This window comes from Mixophyes fleayi, chromosome 5 (assembly GCF_038048845.1).
Source record: "Mixophyes fleayi isolate aMixFle1 chromosome 5, aMixFle1.hap1, whole genome shotgun sequence".
NCBI classification, from domain to species: Eukaryota; Metazoa; Chordata; class Amphibia; order Anura; family Limnodynastidae; genus Mixophyes; species Mixophyes fleayi.
The window spans coordinates 34,596,027-34,619,873 of NC_134406.1; the positions used below are offsets into that span (position 1 = coordinate 34,596,027).

Genomic DNA, 23,847 nt, shown 5'->3' on the forward strand with positions numbered 1-23,847 from the left:
CAGTTTGTTCTTTCTCTGTGATTCAAGGCTACACCTGCTCCTGTAAAGATGTATTGTGCAGTTACTGCATTGTAATAAGATATGATGTTACCACTGCTCCATGAGCATTCTTCCACCCGCACATTGCCAACTAATAACATGCTGCACAACTGCGCTGTAACCCACACCCTGAATGTGACTGTCCTAGTGAGGGTTACAACACGAGAGCAAGAATCTGCCTGGTAGGACCGGGATGGTGAATAATCCCTTACATCCCAATTAAAACCCCATGATAGTTCCCAGTTATGTGAGTGTGCCCATCTCCTGTGCCCAGAGGAGGCAGACATATTTTGGGCTAAAACAAGGGATAGGATGGATTTGAATATTGGTTCACCACAACAAATATCTGCTTCCAATGTTTGTAGGTGAGTAGTGCACATTAATAAGAGCAGTATACACATAAATACAGCGCAGTCTATGATAATGTCCATACATCTCACCTCTGAAGACAGTTCAATGGAAGACTGTCTGAATAAAGTATACGTTCCCTTTAAAAACATGATTGAAAGTACATCGCTGGGCTTTCATCAGAAGAATACACCAAATGGCTTTTCTGTAGCATTAGAATGAATGTACCTACATGTACTAGGTGTGGTGCTCACAGCAGTCTGTTTTACAGCAGAGTCTTGGACCTGTCTCCACTTGATATCATTTGTTGCTCAAGTTAATTTATTAACATAGAGAGTACATATGCTAAACCCTTCCTTGCCAGATGCAAACAGAAATTAGTATACATTTCCAAATTCTGTAAACCTTAGCTCCTATCAAATCACATCTTACTCACTAAGGGCTTATTTACATCCAAGCATTTTGTTTGTCTTCAAGTTTACTTTCCAAAAAATGGTGGGGTAGTGTGGGGAAATCACATACAGCATGCTTTGTGCCTGATAAGTTGAGTACTCCATTCAATTGTACAAATGTAATAAATACATTAATAGATTAATACTACAGCAAAGTTAAGAAAATGATCTACATGGTCTTAGCATAGGTATGAAGAGTAGACCTTATGTATCATTGTGATGTATTGAATAGCATAAAAACAGGATGACATGCACTTTGGTGTGAGTTTCTAGCTACTCTAAAATGTACAGCTGTTATAGGGATCATTGATCAATAGCTCCTACTCACTCATATGTATATTAAACAAATAAAGCCAGTAATTGTCATAAATTTATATCAAAGGCTGTGTATTACTGAGCTAAATATACATTAAATAACTGAAGTGTTTATACCTAACTATTTATACAACCTTTTCTTTCACCCGTCTGCAGCAGATTGTCTTGGTAGGAGAGAGATGTGTTTCTCTAACTAAAGAGAGACAATAACGGACAGGTTTGGAGACTTGCTGTGCAGGATCCACTATGTGGTCTGCTGGATTCTGGTGGATTCACATACATAGAAGCTGCTGTGACATCACAGAGGCAGAGCCAGTGATGTCACAGCAGCTTGTCTGACTGCATTCTCAGCATTATATTCTGTTCGGATATGGACCAACAGATAATGTGGTGGCTTCAAGGGTCTAGTTGTGGAGATATAATAGGTAAATAAAGATAAAGGTTATTGTGGACACTGTTGTATTTTCCTTCAATAATTTATAGCTAAGTATTTAAAATTTGGGTGGGAGTTAGATATCGTTTAAAGTCAAACCCAATGTTGTTTGCAGTATTAACAAGTCCTTGCCTATGTAGGCGGGTAGGAGAAATTGTATAAATCATTTAACTCCATGACAACAGCTGCAGCTTGAGGCAGCTTCACCGCACCGCAGTGAATTGACTGTGACCAACATTCACATGCAACCAATATGACTACTAGGAAATATATAATAAAAGCAGATCATAAAAAAACAAACACATGCATAGTTAATAAAAATTAATATTACATTTATACCGCTTTCATACCGCCGCCCCTGCAATTTCCCGGGTTTTTGAAGCCGAGTTTTTGCCGAAGCACAGACAGCGCCACGGAATTAGTGGCGCTATATAAATAAATGGTGAGAGAGAGAGAGAGAGAGAGAGAAAGAGGGAAAGCTTTGTCAATAGTAAATGTACTGTATATACAAAATGCCACATTTTATGCTTTTCTCTGACATTCACTGGTGCTCTTTGAACATCTTGTGTAGAGGGGACACACTCTCCATAAGGTTCAACGATCCCAATTACATTCTCCTTTGTGCTCTATTCACTATGCAGAGACCAAACCACCCGTGTGTACGTTCCACAAACTGCAATTCATAAGGACAGAGGCAAATGAATAACCTCCAGCTTTACAAGTTACAATATGCCTTAGTTATCAAATGTTACAGAGTACCTGTTGCCACAATGGGAGTCTACAAGACAACTGTTCCTATAGGACATGATTTGAGTGCTGCTGAAATAAAGATTCATACAGACTGAGATGTGCAGACAGCTGTGATGACAGTGATCCTCACTTTCCCTTGTGTTTTCAGAGTAAGGTTTGTACACATTTTATACACACACATGTAGACATACATTTAGACATAGTACCACTCATTTTATATGTATATAAAGCCAAATAATCTACATACAGATAGTTTAATGGTGTTAGTGAGGGATGAGGTCATCACACGAAACCTTGGCTCAGGCAGTGTAGCTGTCAAACCGAAATGTATCATCCTCCATCAGTTTTACTACTGTACCCTCTTCAGCCATCTGCCCAATTAGCTCACAAACCTGTTTTTATTTCTATTAGTTGTGCAGTACTCACCATAACACTACAAATGTTTGGCTAGATAAGTGCTTTTGCATCATAATGCAATATAAATATTATGGCACATAAATCTAATGTCTAAACAAAAAGACATTGGTGACTAGTGACAATCACATCTGCCAGTCCATGTAATGGTTCGTTCCCCCATGAACCAGGCTCAAATGTACTAGGTCAGCTAAGGACCCCTCCTTCCAATAAAAGCACCAACAGGCATTGTTATACTATGTGGATAGATTTGTAGGTACCAACATATAAATGACACATATCAATGTGTCTAATCCCAGACAGATGTTCTCCCATTGTGCTCTTGGTAGAATTGTATTACTTTCTTATAGCAGGGCAGACGGAGCAAGTGGATGAGTAAAAAGCTTGTCAATCACACAACTTGTCATTGTCTTCAAATTGCAGCTAATACAGTAGCAAATAGCCGTCTGCTGTGTAAGGAAATGTGCATAAACCTCAGTCTGAATGAACAACATAGCACACATAAGAACACACTAGAACATTTATATCTAAATTGATCGAGACCATTCTGTCCACAGGACATCACACTGGGTGTTTGTGACCAGGACACTCACAGTATATCCAGATAAGTCATTCTTTATTCCCATTCAAATACATCAACTATATTTTGGATTTGAAACATAATGCACTATTGGAGCTCTCCCATGATGCTTTGCTTCCATAGGCCTATACACTGTGAATGTTTGATATATGACCTTGAATTTCAGACCCGCCCCATGTAACACAATACAGATTAATGGCCGATTTACCTGAGTAACTTTTGTTTACAACAATCTTAGTTTGATATTCTACTGTTGCTCTGTGAAAAAGTAATGTGCACTGGAGGGTCCCAGTAATAAGCGATGCTGCAGTTTTAAGACACTGAAGACGTCATTTTGAAAAAACAAAGCTGAGCATAAATTATCCTGGGTATGACATTATTGGCCCATGTGATCATCAGGGCAATATCTAATATATACACAGCATTAATGTCACCTATGATACCACAAATCAGTCACTAAGACCATTCACAAATGGATGCCACATATATCATGCTGGGCAGATTTAGTGAAAGATAAATAGTGTAATTAAATTTCAAATATATTACTTATCTCGGTAACACACAACCTTTGCAGACACAAACTCTGAGACAAATGTTCACTTCCTGTCAAGTAAACGCTCATTAAGTACACTGTACACTATGCTGCAGGAAACTGTGCAGAGATGTTAATGAACAGACTTCTAATGCTCTATTAAAGCAAGGACATTGTACTTGGCTACAATTTTACCTAGAGCCGTCTTTGAACTCTTGTGTGTATATGAACCCTTAAACTTTTCTTTTTAAAAGGGAATTTCAGTATTTTTGTCAACTGGTGCCATGTTGTCATCCCTGAAAATTAACCCTGTACTTAAAGCATCCTTGAACATGGCTGTACAGTAGATCTTTGGTCACGCTAAAGATAGGGATCATAGACATTGCATGTTGAACTAGTAATATCTTTGCAAGAAATATTTGCAAACACAAACAGGTTTCAAAAAAGTATTCTAATTTACAATTTAGAAAATTGTCCAGATGCTACCTACATGCCTGGATCCTAGTAGATGATGACAGACTGGGTGTCTTCTCCACTGCATAATTACAGAGAATATGGTTCATCAAGTCTCCACTGCATGCCGAACAAAAATAAAAACATGCATTTAGATTGAACTAAGCGATCCGTTGAATTAACCGTTTTTGGCTTTGAAGGGTAAATTTTAAATGCGTCTGTTCACACAAGGAGCGGTCTGTACAACAGATGTCTAAGGCAGGCATAGGCAACGTAATGTTACCCAACACCTTGCCAGTTGCAAGATGCAACAAGCTGCAATTACCTTATTGTGCACAAACTCACCTTAACACACGATTGCTCTTTGTTTAGATGAAATTAAAATATATAAAAAAAATCAAATCTCTGTTTTCATGGAACGGAAAAGTCTCTTTAGATGAGAACAACATTTTTGGCCTTATCACATTGGACAGCCCTGGACAAATGAATACAAAAGCTAGGTGCCAGAGCCAAAAGGTTAGGTGTGTGTCCCAATTGACTGTGTCCCAATTTCCCCACTCAAAATCTTTAATCCATAATACTTCATCATCATCAGTTATTTATATAGCGCCACTAATTCTGCAGCGCTGTACAGAAAGCTCCTTCACATCAGTCCCTGCCCCATTGGAGAGAGGGAGAGACAAGGCCATGGTTGGGAATTGAACTCATGACCCCAGTACTGTGAGGCAAAGGTGCTAACCACTAAGCCACCGTGGTGCCCAAATAATTATTTTATTGTAATTTTAACTTTAATAAACCAATTTGACAAGACAACTTGCTATATGTAACTTTACATCTTTTACCATATTTGAGAACTAAATTTATAGACGGAGCAGTTATACACTTAAAAATTACAGGATGCCCCAAGTGCAGTAATACAAGAGATTAACAATATATTACACATTCCGAATGGCCTGTACAGTACACACAACTAGCAACATTACACCATCATCAGTGCCCCCACATACCAGTATATTGGCGCCTATATCCGTAGATCAGTCTCCAGACATATCAGCCAAAGTGGTCCATGCTGATCACATGATTGGTGCACCGGATTACACAGTGTTGTTCACATAACCTGAAACTACATCTTATTTACCAATATATGTCATACAGGTTCATCTAACAAGAAATAAATAAATTAGGAGAGCCATGAGGTATAGAGAAGGCCGGCCCAGTAGTGAGCTTCACCTTTGAAAGGAGCTCCCAGGCTGCCCTATGCTTGCACACAGCTTCCTCTAACCTCCGTTTTCCTGAGTCGCAGAACTCCGACTAAAATGCTTATATCCGGGTGACAAAGGCACTATGTAGTAAAGCAAAATATGATCTTTAAAACACTATTTATGGAAGACAGAGGTGAGGTATGTCAAGCCTCCTGCATGAACCAGCGACTCACAAACTTTCAAGACATAAGCAATGCTTCTGACACCTCTCTCTACTCTATGGCATTCCAGGTGTCTCCTATCATATACATTGCAAGGGGAATCTGGCAGAGCCTGGATAATATCAGATGTACAAATACTTCAGCAGCTCAGCACATTCTGACATTAATGACTGTGTGGTAATAGAAATAGGGATGTTCTATCCAGGGAATCATATACATGTACACAGGAATGTACTCAGGCCCTGAAACTGACACCACATTACAACGAACGTAAACGGCATAAAAACTTCATCGTCCCTGAGCCAACGCCTGTGTATAGAAGATCTTTCTTCAAATAGGCAGAACAATGGGTTGTTTTTAAGCTCCAAAACCTAATCCCAACATTGTTCTGCCATCTACACAGCAGTATTCATGCAGCTTAAAAGTAGCGTTCACTTATGTGAGAAAACATTGATAGCTCAGAAACAGGTAGTCAGGGTGCACTGATTTTTATGGATCAAGTCAGAAAATTCAAGGCAAAAAATATTAAGGAATAGAACCAGGCATGCCCACGCCCCTTGCCCTGCATGCATCTTAGGGATAGATGGTTAATATATCCAGTATAGCCAGGTTTATAAGTGCTCTGCAGAGTTAAGTCAGCAATAAGAAAGAGTATTTATCTGGCTTTAAGACGCTGCATTCCCCCACGTACATAGGGTAGTATACCAGCCCACTATAAAACTATCAATAAGTTAGGAGCCAGCAATGCTGGAACAAAAATCTAGTAGGAGGCCCTGTCCCACCAACACATTACACCAGTCTGTGCAACATGCCAACCAGTAGAAATGCTTACCCCCATAGTTCTGGTGCATGGAAAATAGGGATGACATTTAGAGTCTGCCTTCATCATTATCATCTATTTATATAGTGCCACTAATTCCGCAGCGCTGTACAGAGAACTCACTCACTTTAGTCCCTGCTCCATTGGAGCTTACAGTCTAAATCTCCTAACTTACACAGACACAGACCGAGAGAGACTAAGGGCAATTTAATAGCATCCTACCAAATTACCAGTATGTTTTTGGAGTGTGGGAAGAAACCGTAGCACCCGGAGGAAACCCACGCAAATACGGGGAGAACATACAAACTCCTCACTGATAAGGCCATGGTCAGGAATCGAACTCATGACCCCAGTGCTGTGAGGCAGAAGTGCTAACCACTAAGCCACTGTGCTGCCTTCAGTAGAATGGTGAAAATTGCGGTGTACCGAGCCACTTCCTCTGTCACCATCATCTTAAGTCACCATGATCAGGATTTGTCCAGCCAGACACACGGCATAATCACCTCACCAGGCTGCGTATAACCTTTCGCTCATTAAAAAAAAAAAAATACACAACAATTTGGTGTACCAAATAATACACATAATAGTAATAAAAAGGATTTTTCCAGTGATAAGAGTAACAGAAATCACTTTGGTATTCAAAGACCTGTGGCTTTGTGCACAGACCCCCATGGTGATTTCTAATATCCTAATTTGTCACAAAAGAGGGATGAATGGCAAGAAAGCATTGGAAAACCAGAGACTCAAAATGTTAGTTATTAGCCAGATCTCTAAACAAAGTCAAGAAAACAAGTAGAAAATTGTGACAGGTTCACTTTAAGACCGTGGAGTCTTGCTAAACCTTTAACAAAGTTATACGATAGTAACTGTTTGTACTAAACAAAATATAACAGACCCTTCCAATCTGAAAACTTTCCATGGGAAATAAACTTGGAAAATAAAGCATATATTGTACAAATATGATGAGAGGATGTAATTTAATTTCCCAAAACAAGAAGCCCAACAAACTCATTTATCTCATGGTGACTGATTCTTCAGATCAATTTCCAGACCACATGAAAAAGGACATTATTTTGTAAACATGTTTATTAAATAAATATAATATAATATATATTGACAACATATGTCGGATATGCTTATTCTAGTTCATTAGTTCTACTATTATAGCTCTATCAATGTGTGCAATTTAAATTTTAAATTACACTGGCAAAACAGGCAATTTTGCTTTTCCTACTGACGTTTACAAAAGTTACATTATGTGCAGAATAATATAAATCCACTGGTTTAGCTGAACATAAAAAGAACATTTAAAGGGGAAATCAGCACAGATAATAAACATTCCCATTAAGATTTTACAATACCATACAAAATATGCAAATAGCAATCAGTATATTCCACATTAAGTATAGAAACAATACAAGTGTCAGTGCTTGTGCCCCTGTAAATCTACAACCTACTAGAATTAGGATACATTAAATGTTTTACTGCATTTGGAACCTAATGGGCGATTTTTATGTCCGAAAAATCAAGTTTCTATTCAAAGTGTAATACACATAGCTATTTTTTTTTTTTTATTTTAGCAAAACATTTTGTACCTTTTAAAATGTATCTGAAGATTATTTTTCCAGGAGGTTCTCTTATAAGTGTCCCCTTTGCAAGCTTGTTCTGTGGGGCAAATAGGTATACCACTGCAAAAAGACTGTCTCTAACCTGGGAACATTAGGTTTCTGTTTGTTCCCAGCAGAGTGTAACCTTATGTCTTAGTCTGAGCCAGTCAGTCAATCACCAAGCTTCTCAGTGTTCACATGATGGAAAATGAGGGTGGTGAGGTGGATTTAATGATAGAAATCATCCAAAGAATTTTTGCTCACTACATTGTATGTCATGTGGCTGTGGTTGCCATGGTAAATTGCATGGCACTTGGTAAAGTTTCAATCAGTAGTAGCACCTTCAATGAAAAAGCTGAACACCTCTGTGTGTATTCTTACCAGTAAGCAGAGTGATGCTAAATTAAGACACCTAATAGGGGGATTTCACATATAAAATTATATGGGCATTTCAGGTATGATCATGAGATGCGAGGTTGGCTTAATCACAAGGGGACATCTAAAATGCTTGAGAGGCAAAGAAGATAGGGGTTCCATGAGGCCAAGCACAAAATTACTCTTAACAACCAGCTGATACCATGATAAAAAATAAAAATAAATAAAAAAAAATAGTTTAAGAAAACCGTAATGTCACAAATTAAGGGAAAACTGATTAAAGGCTTTGTAACAAAAAAAATAAATAAAACTTAATTATGTCTACTACAGAACACTGCATATTCTCAATATAATTTTAGAGCACAATTTGGGGTTATTGATGCCCTGTCATGTTTTAAGAATGTCTATACTACACCCATTATAACAATCTCCTTAATTTATTGTATTGTGAGAGTGTTATTAGCACATATGAATAAATGTATGTGTGTATTAGTGTTTTTTGATGATGATGATGATGGCAGGCAGAGGGGAGCGCTTGGTGCCTTTCTTACCCTGCTCACCACAGGCCCTGGTCGCGGCACTCCAGGGTTTGGGAACCGCTGCCATAGACTCAATGTTGAAAAAATAAAAAGACTAGCAAAAAAATGCAACATTCTGCATTTTTAAAACTGGATAAAAGACCGTGAACACAAAGGTTTGTTGCATCTTATTTTCTTCTGTTAATAATTGCATCATATGATTAGACTAACTGCTCATTTCCAAGAAATAAAAAGGATGAGGACGCAGAATGAAATGCTCATGTGTACAGGCGAAAAGACTGAAGGGCTTTTAGAGGACTGGCAAAAACCAGGATTATGGAACAGAGACAAAGACAATGGCGCTCTACTAAAAGGTAAACTGCAAGCAAAACTTCTAAACTATTTACAGATGCCACATAAAATAATGGAAAAAATGCATACTAAGCATTTATATTCCAATATTTACACTGAACAAACACAAATGGAACATAAAGATAGGGCTAGCATAATAAATATCTATTATGTAAATATAAGAATAATGACATGACCAAGGGATAAAAGATTAATCGAGACCAGATACTTTTCAGTGCCTGTCTTAACTGTTGTAGCTCCATTATAATAGGTGGGTCAGTAAAAAAATATCCTCTTAATTGTAATTATTAAATAGCATCACTCCAGAACAGGTAAAATACCCTTAGCTATGTACTCAACAATCCTTACGGCTGGGGGTAGGTCCGTGAAATTAGCTGTACACAAACATGATATATGGGAGAGAGATTAGGAAATGTATACATTTCATCCATCCTTAATATCAAATATTAGAACAAATCTCAGTTCCATGGAGAACAATTGTGAAGCAAAGTCAACACACTGAACTATGGATTACATTTATTATAAACCATTGAAAATGTATTATTTTTAGATTTGATGTTTAAATTAATGAATTAGATGCATGTGGTGTGGATTTGTAGCACCATATTAATACACATCGTTTGCCCCTCTTATGTGATCTATATGGAGATCAACCATAGCTGCAGAATGTGTTTAGTTGTTAAGGGATTAAAACATGGGAGTCCACCAGTTATGCTAGTTGGAGGGCTGTTTAAAATAAAAAAAATTAAAAAAATGTGAAAGATTCTAGATTGTGTTCTGTAAAACATTTTAGGGTGTGATATTTAAAAAACTGTGATAGTTAATTTGCATTATGCTTATTCTAGAGTGCTAATTGACATAGCACATATATTCCTAGCTAGAGCCAAAGGGGCTACACACTGCAGACCTTTTTTCCCACCATTCCTTGGGCGGGTTGAGCAGGAAGACAAACAAGGTGTTAGGTACTCCCACTCACTCCCCCCTCACATCCCATTTTAATGAGGGAAAGAGCACTGATTGTCTGGTACATTATCACATAGCCAGCGGTGCCTCAGGAACAATGGCTGCATGGAGGTGTGTCACAATAGTACATTTTTACAGTTGGTGTTAGTGCTGAGTTATGTTAAGTCACCTGTGTGACCTGTTACACAAAGGAAAGCAATTTTTCACACAAACATTTTCTGTAACCATGTTTGTGCTGTGCTACAGTAGTGATTTTTAATTATAAAAAAAATGCCTTTAAAGTTTTCTTTGTTTGAGATTTCATCGTCAAACTGAAAAAAACGCCTATACAGCCATCGCAGGATAATAATAATAATAAAAGAAAATTAAAAAGATATTTTAATTATAGCATTATTTTGTAATATGTACATTTGATCAACTGAACTATAATTCTGAAGTATATTGTGTTTATTGGATTAAAAGGGTTTCATAGTCTCCATCATTAATTGCTTGATTTACGAAGGCTCTCCCCCCCCTTTCTTGGGGTCTTTTGCCTAACTGGTTAAACCATGAAATGTGAACGCCATTCTCATCTGCAGTAGTAAATAAGATGTTCATTGCTTTAATATATGATATTTGTAGTAAAGAAAATAACAATACCCGTTAAAAGAAAAGAAGATAATAAATTCTTGGACATAATGTTTGATACTGGGTTAACTTTCTTTGTGGAACCTTTGCTTAGTCAATCAGCTATTTTTCTCCTTCATTTATGATTGCAAAATACATTGAGTATAAGTGTAATAAGTGTACAAGTATAATAAGATTTATATTGTGCCGTCTCGGAGAAGCAGGAGATGAATAAGAGGCGAAGCATCAAGATGGAACAGCAATCGCAACTCTGATCTTTCAAGCAACAGAACCTGCAGACTGTAATGTGATTTACTGCTTCTTGGGGTAATAAAACACTGAGGAGGAGTGAATTATGTGCCATCTATTTCTTGGTTTAAACTAGATACAGATGACACTGGGTGATATCTAGAACTTTACAAAGTCTATAAGGGGAGGCAATAAAACTTAAAATTTGTCTGATGAAGAACATACACAATGTAAAACCGGCAAAACATTATCCGAGAGTTGCTCTGTAAAACAATAATGGTTCATTGCTCACAATATGAATACTATAGGCAATGCTCCTTTGGAATAAGTAATGGATACTTTAGCAGGTCAGGCCAGTAAAACAGCTTTCATTCAGGTATGTATAAAAATGAAGGATGTAAAAGATAAATACATGGGTAAATAAATGGCTCCCATGATGACACTCCTAACTTTAATGACCTGTCCACGATAAAGCGACTACATTACAAACCAATCGGTTAGTTTATTTTTAATCAAATTGACATGTCTGGGTGACAATCATCAATACACTGAAACATAGATTGCAAAAACTACTCAAGAATCCGATAATTTCCAGCAAGAGATTGTGGTTTGAAATGTGAGTGTTATAATCATAAGATTACAATATAATGATAAACTGTTCTACATGGAGTACGAACTGAACATCACAACAACAATGTGCGTGTAACAATGAATTGTTTTTTTGACTTACAACCTGATAATAAACAAGGATTAATGGCAGGCCCCCAGACTATAGAATTATATAGAGCTGTTGTAATGTATGTATGTACAGTTGGCACATGCCTCATGTGTTTATAAAAGCTGGCCTATGTTCTGATAATAAGGATTGGATCATGTGGTCCTCAACTGTATAGCTATGTTATGGTACAGAAATGCTGTGGTCATTCAGCAACAAAGCCAAACAATGTGTGTATATGGTCAGCTTAGCGCTGCACCACCATCTACAGGGCCTGATCAACCACTAGGCTGACCAGGCTGCAGCCTGGGGCGCTGGGTCCCGGGGGGCGCTGCAGGTATTTATTTATTTTTTTCATTCATTTTTTTTTTCGGGGTGGGGGAGGGGGGGGGGTCGCCACGGGGGGGGGGGGGGGGGCCGGGGGTGGAGGGCTCGACGATCAAAAGCATTGGTGGTCAGTGGTTAGCAACACACAGCCAATCGCCAGGCTGCCTGTTGCTATGCAGCAGACAGGAAGCAGGACGTCTTCACTTCCTATCTGATCTGAGGAGAGGAGCGACGCTGGCACAACTACAGGTAAGTGAAGGGGGGGGGAACTTCCCTGCATATCTATAGGAAGGGGGGGAACTGCCCTGCATATCTATAGGAAGGGGGGGGGAACCTGCCCTGCATATCTATAGGAAGGGGGGGGGGGAACTGCCCTGCATATCTATAGGAAGGGGGGGGGGAAACTGCCCTGCATATCTATAGGAAGGGGGGGGGAAACTGCCCTGCATATCTATAGGAAGGGGGGGGGGAAACTGCCCTGCATATCTATAGGAAGGGGGGGGGGGGGAAACTGCCCTGCATATCTATAGGAAGGGGGGGGGGGGAACTGCCCTGCATATCTATAGGAAGGGGGAACTGCCCTGCATATCTATAGGAAGGGGGGGGGGGGGAAACTGCCCTGCATATCTATAGGAAGGGGGGGGGGGGGGAACTGCCCTGCATATCTATAGGAAGGGGGGGGGGGGGAAACTGCCCTGCATATCTATAGGAAGGGGGGGGGGGGGGGAAACTGCCCTGCATATCTATAGGAAGGGGGGGGGGGGGGAAACTGCCCTGCATATCTATAGGAAGGGGGGGGGGGGGGAACTGCCCTGCATATCTATAGGAAGGGGGGGGGGAACTGCCCTGCATATCTATAGGAAGGGGGGGGGGGAACTGCCCTGCATATCTATAGGAAGGGGGGGGGGGGAACTGCCCTGCATATCTATAGGAAGGGGGGGGGGGGGGGGGAACTGCCCTGCATATCTATAGGAAGGGGGGGGGGGGAACTGCCCTGCATATCTATAGGAAGGGGGGGGGGGGAACTGCCCTGCATATCTATAGGAAGGGGGGGGGGGGGGGACTGCCCTGCATATCTATAGGAAGGGGGGGGGGAACTGCCCTGCATATCTATAGGAAGGGGGGGGGGGAACTGCCCTGCATATCTATAGGAAGGGGGGGGGGGAACTGCCCTGCATATCTATAGGAAGGGGGGGGGAACTGCCCTGCATATCTATAGGAAGGGGGGGGGGGGGACTGCCCTGCATATCTATAGGAAGGGGGGGGGACTGCCCTGCATATCTATAGGTAGGGGGGGGGGGGGACTGCCCTGCATATCTATAGGAAGGGGGGGGGGACTGCCCTGCATATCTATAGGAAGGGGGGGGGGAACTGCCCTGCATATCTATAGGAAGGGGGGGGGGGAACTGCCCTGCATATCTATAGGAAGGGGGGGGAACTGCCCTGCATATCTATAGGAAGGGGGGGGGGAACTGCCCTGCATATCTATAGGAAGGGGGGGGGGGACTGCCCTGCATATCTATAGGAAGGGGGGGGGAACTGCCCTGCATATCTATAGGAAGGGGGGGGGGAACTGCCCTGCATATCTATAGGAAGGGGGGGGGGGAACTGCCCTGCATATCTATAGGAAGGGGGGGGGGGAACTGCCCTGCATATCTATAGGAAGGGGGGGGGGAACTGCCCTGCATATCTATAGGAAGGGGGGGGACTGCCCTGCATATCTATAGGAAGGGGGGGGGGGGACTGCCCTGCATATCTATAGGAAGGGGGGGGGGGACTGCCCTGCATATCTATAGGAAGGGGGGGGGGCTGCCCTGCATATCTATAGGAAGGGGGGGGAACTGCCCTGCATATCTATAGGAAGGGGGGGGGGGGGACTGCCCTGCATATCTATAGGAAGGGGGGGGGGAACTGCCCTGCATATCTATAGGAAGGGGGGGGGGGGACTGCCCTGCATATCTATAGGGAGGGGGGGGGAACTACCCTGCATATCTATAGGGAGGGGGGGAACTACCCTGCATATCTATAGGGAGGGGGGGGAACTACACTGGATATCTATAGGGAGGGGGGGAACTACACTGCATATCTATAGGGAGGGGGGGAACTACCCTGCATATCTATAGGGAGGGGGGGAACTACCCTGCATATCTATAGGGAGGGGGGGAACTACACTGCATATCTATAGGGAGGGGGGGAACTACACTGCATATCTATAGGGAGGGGGGGAACTACACTGCATATCTATAGGGAGGGGGGGGGAACTACACTGCATATCTATAGGGAGGGGGGGAACTACACTGCATATCTATAGGGGGGGAAACTACACTGCATATCTATAGGGGGGGAAACTACACTGCATATCTATAGGGGGGGGAACTACACTGCATATCTATAGGGGGGGGAACTACACTGCATATCTATAGGGGGGGGACTACACTGCATATCTATAGGGGGGGGGACTACCCTGCATATCTATAGGGGGGGGGACTACCCTGCATATCTATAGGGGGGGGGACTACCCTGCATATCTATAGGGAGGGAGGGGGGGACTGTCATGCATATGTATAGGGAGGGAGGGGGGGACTGTCATGCATATGTATAGGGAGGGAGGGGGGGACTGTCATGCATATGTATAGGGAGGGAGAGGGGGACTGTCATGCATATGTATAGGGAGGGAGAGGGGGACTGTCATACAAATCTATAGGGTGGGAGGGGGGGGGGCTGCCATGAAAATCTATAGGGAGGAAGAGAGGTTGATATGTATGAAGGAGGGCAGAGGAGGGGGGCTGCTATATGTGACTGGGGGAGTTTTGATGTGACGGGGGGGATAGCTACAGAGTGGAGGTAAGGAAAATAGCTGCAAGGGGGATGGATGCAGGGTGGGAGGTAAAGAAAATGGCTGCAGCAGGGGTTAAGGAAAATGGCTGGGGGGGGGGGGGGTTGTGGTTAAGGAAAATGGCTGCAGGGGGTATTTAAAAAATAGAGCAGCTTTGGGGGGCAGAATCTCATGATTGTGTGGTGGTCACATGGGTGGTCTCAGCAATCACTAGAATACTAAATATTAGTGAGATGGGGCTGGTAGAGGCTTGTATTTGATTGACAACAAATATTCAGATATTGCTTATATATGCCTGTCCAATGGGGTACTTTTAGCTGGCCATAATGGAGTGTTTTGTTTTAACTAAAGGGCCTAATCATTATTAGCCTAGGGCGGCCAGAACCCTTAATCAGGCCCTGACCATCTAGTACAGACCTGGCCAACTTGTGGCTCTCCAGGTGTTTCGAAACCACAACACAAAAGTTAAATGGTAAATGCATTTCAGGTCTTCTTTGTAGTGTGTAAAATTTGGAGCCAAAACGAAAGTATAAATGTCACCTTGGCTTTCTTATCTCCGGCACCGCTCACCACCTCCATGCATAATTAACCACATGAGCTGTGGGCAGTGCTGCCCTTGTTGACTGAAATAGTGCACACAGCTTCTTGCTGTAAACGGAGGTTAGGCTTGCATTTAACTCGTATTGCTTACTCTTGTGTCAATCATGCTGCATTGCCATTTTGTTTGCATAAATCTTGTCTAATGTCCCTGTGGCTCAGGAAAACAGGAAAGTTAGCCATTTAAATAAGTAAAAACTATCTCCTATAAAACACATTTTGGGTGTGAGGTGAACCTTTTAACCTAGCACATAAAGGTCCCACATGTCTTTCTGGATTACCAGAGCTCTTTCTGCCTTCCTGTTATCGTGGTTCGCTGGCATTCCTGCACATTCTGATCATTGTTCCACATATCTCTGCTCTTTGGTGACTGCCGTTTTATTATTGCTGCTGATTGTTTTTCCCTGGAAATTTGCCTTAGGTGCTGTCTGCCTCCATATCCCAGTGCCGAGTATAAATTCCTGCATTTCTGATTCACTTTGCTCTGTGCACAGTCGGATTGATCTGGTAACATCTAAGTTGAAGAGATAACAGTATACGAGAGGATAATCAATGTGGTGTATGAGAAATGCCAGTCCTGTAATCTCACAGTGAAGATTAGGCTGTTCTTGTTTCGTATTGGTGATGTACAGAGCTATTGCTGACATACAGATGCTACTGTGCACTACACCAGTGAGCATACAGCAGACATTACACAGGGAGGATATGATGAGGCGTCAAGCTGCACTACCACCTAGTAAAAAGTGCAGTGCCCCCTGCCCTTAGTTGGACCTCCCCAGGGCTTCTCCATATCTCTTACAGCTTCAGCCGAGTACTGGGAGGAGGAGGGATTTGTAAGGCATGGACGAGCCTTAACAAAGATTATTTTTTGACTGGAACTACCCACTCCCCTATTACCACCATTTTAAGTTGCCAAATGAAATTGATTTGCCGTATTGTATTTAGAGTGGGATGGCTCTGCCCTACCAGGTTCTGTTAGATAAGGTCTGGCCAACCTGTGGCTCTCCAGGTGTTTTGAAACTATAAGCCCCAGCATGCTTTGCCTGTAGTCAGCCGATAGCTGGCAAGGTATGCTGGGACTTGTAGTTTCTAAACACCTGGAGAGCCACAGGTTGGCCAGGTCTGTACTAGATGGTGGTGCAGCTCTAAGCTGACCATATACACATTGTTTGGCTTTTTTGCTGAGTGACCGCAGCATTTCTGTACCATAACATAGCTATATAGTTGAGGACCACATGATCCAATCCTTGTTTATTATCAGAACATAGGCCAGCTTTATAAACACGAGGCATGTGCCAACTGTACATACATATGAAAAATGGACAATATTTACTGAACTACAACAGCTCTATATAATTCTACAGTCTGAGGGCCTGCCATTAAGACCGCTCATACTGAGTGGTACTGTGCTGGAAAAAAAACCTTAATGACAATGGAAAGCCTCCTCCCTACACTATTATCACTTAGCGTACAGCAGTCAATCAGTGGTTACAATATATGTTTTTCATTGTATCTACTACATTCAATTGCACTGCATTTTTGGCGATTTCTTCAGCACTGTGTCTATATTAAGCTCACCAAAAATAGAACATACTACATTAAGGGTTCACCCAGTGAGTATAGACAAAACAATGATTATAATGGTGAAAGTTCAATTAATGTTCTATTTTATTTACAATGTTGTGATAGAGATCTCTTCTTACATTCTTTTTTGCATTAATTTGCATGTTTAAAATCAATAAAATTACATTAAATTAAATTATGCAAACATACAAGTCACACTTCTAGGCAATGAATATACTCCCCATTAGTACATACAATCCATGTGATTGCTGCAATAATACATGGTACACAGGGTCCTAACAAGAACAAGACAAGCTTGTGATTATATAAATGCATTTCACACCCTATTTGCAACTCAACTGAGAAAGTGCAAATTTTTCAGAAGCAGAAAAAAACAAAATAAAAACAATGTCAGATGTGACAAAGATATAAATCTCTATCTTCAGGTGACCAACCTCATCTTTCATCTGTTATAGTTGTCCTTTTACTCTAACATATCTAAGTAGTTTGCACTTACAGTAAGTCTCCTTCATGCTCTAATCATAAGTATGACTACATGTATTCACAGTATATACATATATATACACACACATATATATATATATATATATATATATATATATATATATATATTATATATATATATATATATATATATATATATATATACATACACACACACACATATATACTCACACAGTAAATATATATTTTTTATTTTTTTTTACTAAATTTCTAATAAACCCACTAATTCAATATATTTGACATCTTGGCCGACCTTCAAAAATCTTTTTCCAAAAAAGCTGACAATTCCCTGCTCTCCTGCTGTTTTAGTTGCCAACACCGAATAATCATATTGTGTTCAAATGCCATTCACTGGTCACACTACATTTTTATCACCTACCTGGTAAGATATAACCGCACAGTCCACTCCCCAGTACACTAGCACAGCCTGCCAGCACACTGCACAAACGGATAAATCACAGCCAGACAGTCAAACAATAACAAAGTCTGATCCATGCATAATTGTTATCATAAAATTTACTTAAGAAAACAATGGAAACTCCAGCTTTCAATATGAACCCATTTTCACAGCGAGCTATCGTCAGATCACGGTAGCAGCAGTGGATCAGCTAATGACTGTACTTTTTATTTATTTATGAACAGAACTTTGGCACAACTCACAAAACATGATCTAATCTGACACATCCTGAAAAAGAAATTAACAACTTGAGTGGGCTATGTCACATAGGACCAAAGGGAAGTGTTTTTTTACTTTATTTGTGACGTCCTTTCATCTTTCAAGTCAATAAAACAATAATTACTGCGTTAGACAAACATTTATATGTTTGACAACAGAGCAGCTTGGATTGCTGTTTTGGCAGATGTCACTGTGTCTTAGCAAATGGCTGCACAATTATAATAACCAGACTCCCTCAGCTTCTTTTCACAGCTCTATAATAAGGACATGGTTACATAGGCAATGCTGAATAATGGATGCGTTACTTTACGCCGCTAAATCTATTAATGTCTTATTACCAGAAAAAAAAAATTTTTTAAGTGATGTTAAGTGTTCCCCTTTACTTTTACTTCTCGCAGTGAATTTCACAGTTCTCTCCCTATATAGAGACTTCATGGGATAAACGTATCAAACCTTCTAAGAAGGAAAAGTGTTGCCTATAGCAACCAATCACATTCTAGCTATCATTTTCTAGAATTTATTAGCCAGATCTGATTGGTTGCTATGGGCAACACCTTCACATTTCCTTTATAGAAGGTTTGACATATCTACTCCAGCATTGTTAGATGTTAAAATGTTGTGTGGCACTTAAATATATGCAAATAAGACTGCATCTTTCCACTGACATGTGTCCTGTTGTAGGTTAGGTGTTTCTGTTATCATTAAAAAAAACTGTAGAGAACTGTAATGAAATTGGGGGATGGGGGGGGGCTCTACTAATAGATTTATTACACCAAAATAATCAATATCTGAACTTGGTAATTATTAAAAATCCCTAAACGGGTAAGAACGATGCTATAAACGTTTCACCAGCCTCCTCCGCAGTAAAGGGAACATCTGTGGCATCAGCATTTAACAGTAATTGAACTCAATTGCTTTTTTTCCTGCTATATGTACTGAGGTACAGGAATACGTGGTAGCTTAACAGTGCTAAAAATAGAGGGGTATTATACAACCTCATCCCTCTAAAATTGGCATGTCCTTTAACAAGATATGTCCACTGAAATAACATTTTCCCCAAGTAATCATTATTACACTAGCATTACATGGAGAAGGCGCCTTAAAAGCAACAAATCTAAAATATTACAGCACTGACAGCAAGGAAGGAAGGCTGAAATACAAGGAAAATGTGTGCTGAAAAGGAAATTACAAAACAAATTGCTACCTCTTAGTCGGTACAATATGCACCTCAATATAAACTAAAAGGCATTCAGTTCTCCAGCTACTCTCATCAGTCCTGCTATACAGATGACTGACCGCAGTAACTGCAGAAGTGGTAGACGTTCCCCACTGGAGGAGAATGCATCTTTGGTACAATATGTCACTATTTACAGATTGGTTCCTCATAAGAACCGATAGTAGAGCACTGAGACATGTTGGTCCTGGATGAATGCATAGCAAGGACGGATTGTTTCAGCTATTGCCCTATGTACCAATATGTAAAGGGGCTGTTATTCAGAAGTGATCTGTGAAAAGCAGCCTGCAGATGTGAGAAGGGAACACTGATCTGGGGGATTTTGGTCACCCACTACAGGCATATCTACTACTACGAGTGCAGGAATGTGTCACAAATACTATTATATAAGCACTAGATGCTGTGATGTGATGCACACATGTAGCAGAACTAAACCTTTGTTCCCAGCCATAGCGGCTTCCATACACTAGACAGGGGAGGTAAATGTCTTTTGTATCCTTTATACTTAAATCACCATCAGTTATTTAAATAGCGCCACTAATTCCGCAGCGCTGTACAGAGAACTCGCTCACATCAGTCCCTGCCCCATTGGAGCTTACAGTTTAAATTCCCTAACAAGCGCTCACACCGCCTGAGAGAGACTAAAGTCAATTTAATAGCAGCCAATTAAGCAACTAGTATGTTTTTGGAGTGTGGGAGGAAATCGGAGCACCCGGAGGAAACCCACACAAACAGCGGGAGAATATACAAACTCCACACAGATAAGGCTAGTAGGGAATCAAACTCACGACCTCAGTGCTGTGAGGCAGAAGTGCTAACCACTGAGCCACAGTTAATGCTTTGACACATTGATCAATTCAATATACTTTTTAGATATAGGATTTACTTTAAAAGATTTATATTACAAATTATCTGCAATATATTGTAGATTTACCAAAGTAGAGTTTATAACCATAAGAAGCAAATATCGGTGACTAATATCTCTCAAAGAAGAGCAATTGCCTCTTAAGTCCTCTTGCTAGTGATGTGGATGCCACAGCGAGCAGGACAATCACACAGTATGTAGAGAGTTAAACTGGGTACATACTACAGAAAATTACTGCAGATGCGATTTCTATAACGATTTTACCAACGACTGAAGTCCGATGTGCATGTCGATTCATGTGTACACACCTACACGATTTACCTTCAGATCTGTGCTCTTCATCTCTCATAAGTCTGCTGAAAAGATTGTGGCTCTGTAAACTCTATGGTGATCTGCCTACACTGCCGGTCGTGAGTGCATACACACTTCCACATTTGTCTGACATCGTTCCATCGTTGATTGTGATTTTTAGGAAGTTTATAAAATCAAACGATACAATGTGCTTTGGTACGACAAAACATGATAGTTGGAGCATACACACTGATGCAATATCTTACCAAACGGCTGTTTATCGTGTGACCGGCGCGATAATGTCATTAAAAACCTGTAGCATGTACCCAGTTTTAGTCTACAATCACTAATCACTAGTTATACTGATGACAACCACAGGTTAATATACGGTTTGTGTTGTGTTAATATGTCAATCTGCTATTCAGATAGAATACTGTGATCTGACACTTCTCTGCATGTGTCTAACAATTTGGAAATAAAATGACACTTGAGACCCCTGAAAAATATGTTGCCCAGCTCTAGAGCAGAAAGTTTGCAAATAAAACATACATATATCTGCCTTGAAGCAGAGAAAAGACCAAGGGGTAAATGTATTAAACACCGCTTTTTGCAACTCACTGATATTCGTCGAGCTTGACAGCTAATTTTAAAAGGGCAATGTGTTTAAATGCATGATTTGCCTTTAAACTTAGCATTGCCGTTTTAAATTTAGCCGTCAAGCTCGCCGAATATCGATGAGTTGCAAAAAGCACAGTTTAATACATTTACCCCCAAGACTTCCTTATCAGACTACCACCACCTCGAACAAGGAGACACTGGTTACAGGTCCACTCATTACAACATGAACTGCAGCAGGTTTCAAGGACACAGCACATGGGCAAGTAGTGATCCCACAGAGTATAACCACAATGCTTATTTCTCTGTATCCCAAAACAAAGCATCAAAGTATAGTAAGTCAAGGTGTTATCTAATCTGTAGAACATGTAAACATTCTTAAAATGCATGAATGACAGGCATCAAGAGTGACACATAACAGGACTTGGGCTGGGAAGTCTGGCTGCCACTGATGCACACAAGTACAGCTGGTAAATAGGATTGTAGACTTGTTTCCCGAGAGAGCAGAGGTTATCCGCAGAGCAAAGCAGTGAGGCAGGTGCAGAAAACCCAGCCTCTGCCACTTAGCCAGGAAACGCACAGTATTTAAGCATGGACACAGCATCAGTACATCAGGCATTCATACATAGGAATAGGCAGCAATGGTGATTTCAGGTAATTGTCAAACCACAGACATGAGTTGCTACAGAACCTCTTAAGAATTAGACCTGTCATATATAGTGTGGTCCATGATAGGACGGTTTTGTTGAACTGTAGTCTTTCAACTGAACAAAATGCAATCGTCCATTGGAGAAGATGTTAGAATTGTAAGTTGTGAATACAGCCTGATGATCACATCAGATGCTCATTTATAAACAAAACAAAATGAAGTCTAAAAAGCTTAATAACTGGGCCAGTAACAATCAAACGTGTCACACATTGGAAAAGCTGCCAATGTGCCGTTGGCAATACACGCAATGCCCGATTATAACTGTACATGTAAACATAGAGAAGAATATTCACAAGAACCTGGAGCTGCACATTCTTGCTGTAAATGATTCATAGATTGGACTCTTGCTGTAAATGATTGGAGGATTGTTCATCGCAATCATACGCTAAACACAGCCCAAGAGCAGAAAAAAAAGTAGATTTTGTAAATAGAGTTTGTCTGCACACGCAACCTGCTAACAATAAATGCTTGTCCGTTGCAAAAAAAATATATACAGAAATGTGAAAAAAGCCCCAGTCACTGAATACATACAGAAATGCAAAAGACAATCAGATACCAGACACTAAAGATACACCCAGATGTACATCAACATGCATCAGTGACTACTGATAATAGGCGATCTTAGGGGGAACTACAGGTGTCTCTAATACTGGTTGGGGAGTCAGGGATTTCTGCTGTATATATGAAAAGTGTGGCAGTTTGCAGTTATGAATCTGTTCATGCGAAATGAAAAATACTTAACTTTTCATTGCAGATATACAGTACATAAAGTATAAATAGAAAACACAGCAAACACACATATAAAAGAAATCAATAGGTACAAGTGCCAGTGACTGTCACTACAGATGTACAACCGTTACCAGTAAGTACATGTACCAGACACTAGAGGCATACAGAAATGAATAATAATTACATATATCTGTCATTAGAGAGGTATGAGAAATGTTATACATTTACATGTACCAGTCACTATAGATACATCAATGCCCAGTATGTACCAGTCACTATAGATACAGCAATGCCCATTATGTACCAGTCACTATAGATACAGCAATGCCCAGTATGTACCAGTCACTATAGATACATCAATGCCCAGTATGTACATGTACCAGTCACTATAGATCATCAATGCCCAGTATGTATGTGTACCAGTCACTATAGATACATCAATGCCCAGTATGTACGTGTACCAGTCACTATAGATACATCAATGCCCAGTATGTACGTGTACCAGTCACTATAGATACATCAATGCCCAGTATGTTCATGTACCAGTCACTATAGATACATCAATGCCCAGTATGTACATGTACCAGTCACTATAGATACATCAATGCCCAGTATGTACATGTACCAGTCACTATAGATACATCAATGCCCAGTATGTACATGTACCAGTCACTATAGATACATCAATGCCCAGTATGTTCATGTACCAGTCACTATAGATACATCAATGCCCAGTATGTACATGTACCAGTCACTATAGATACATCAATGCCCAGTATGTACGTGTACCAGTCACTATAGATACATCAATGCCCATTATGTACGTGTACCAGTCACTATAGATACATCAATGCCCAGTATGTACATGTACCAGTCATTATAAATACAGCAATGCCCAGTATGTACATGTACCAGT

The 23,847-nt window shown here is 40.6% G+C and overlaps 1 protein-coding gene across 4 annotated transcripts in view; it reads right to left on the bottom strand.

Annotated features, from left to right (window-relative positions):
- The window catches only part of MPP7 (MAGUK p55 scaffold protein 7), a 259,014-nt gene that overhangs the window by 234,370 nt on the left and 797 nt on the right, over window positions 1-23,847 (bottom strand). The window lies entirely within an intron of this gene.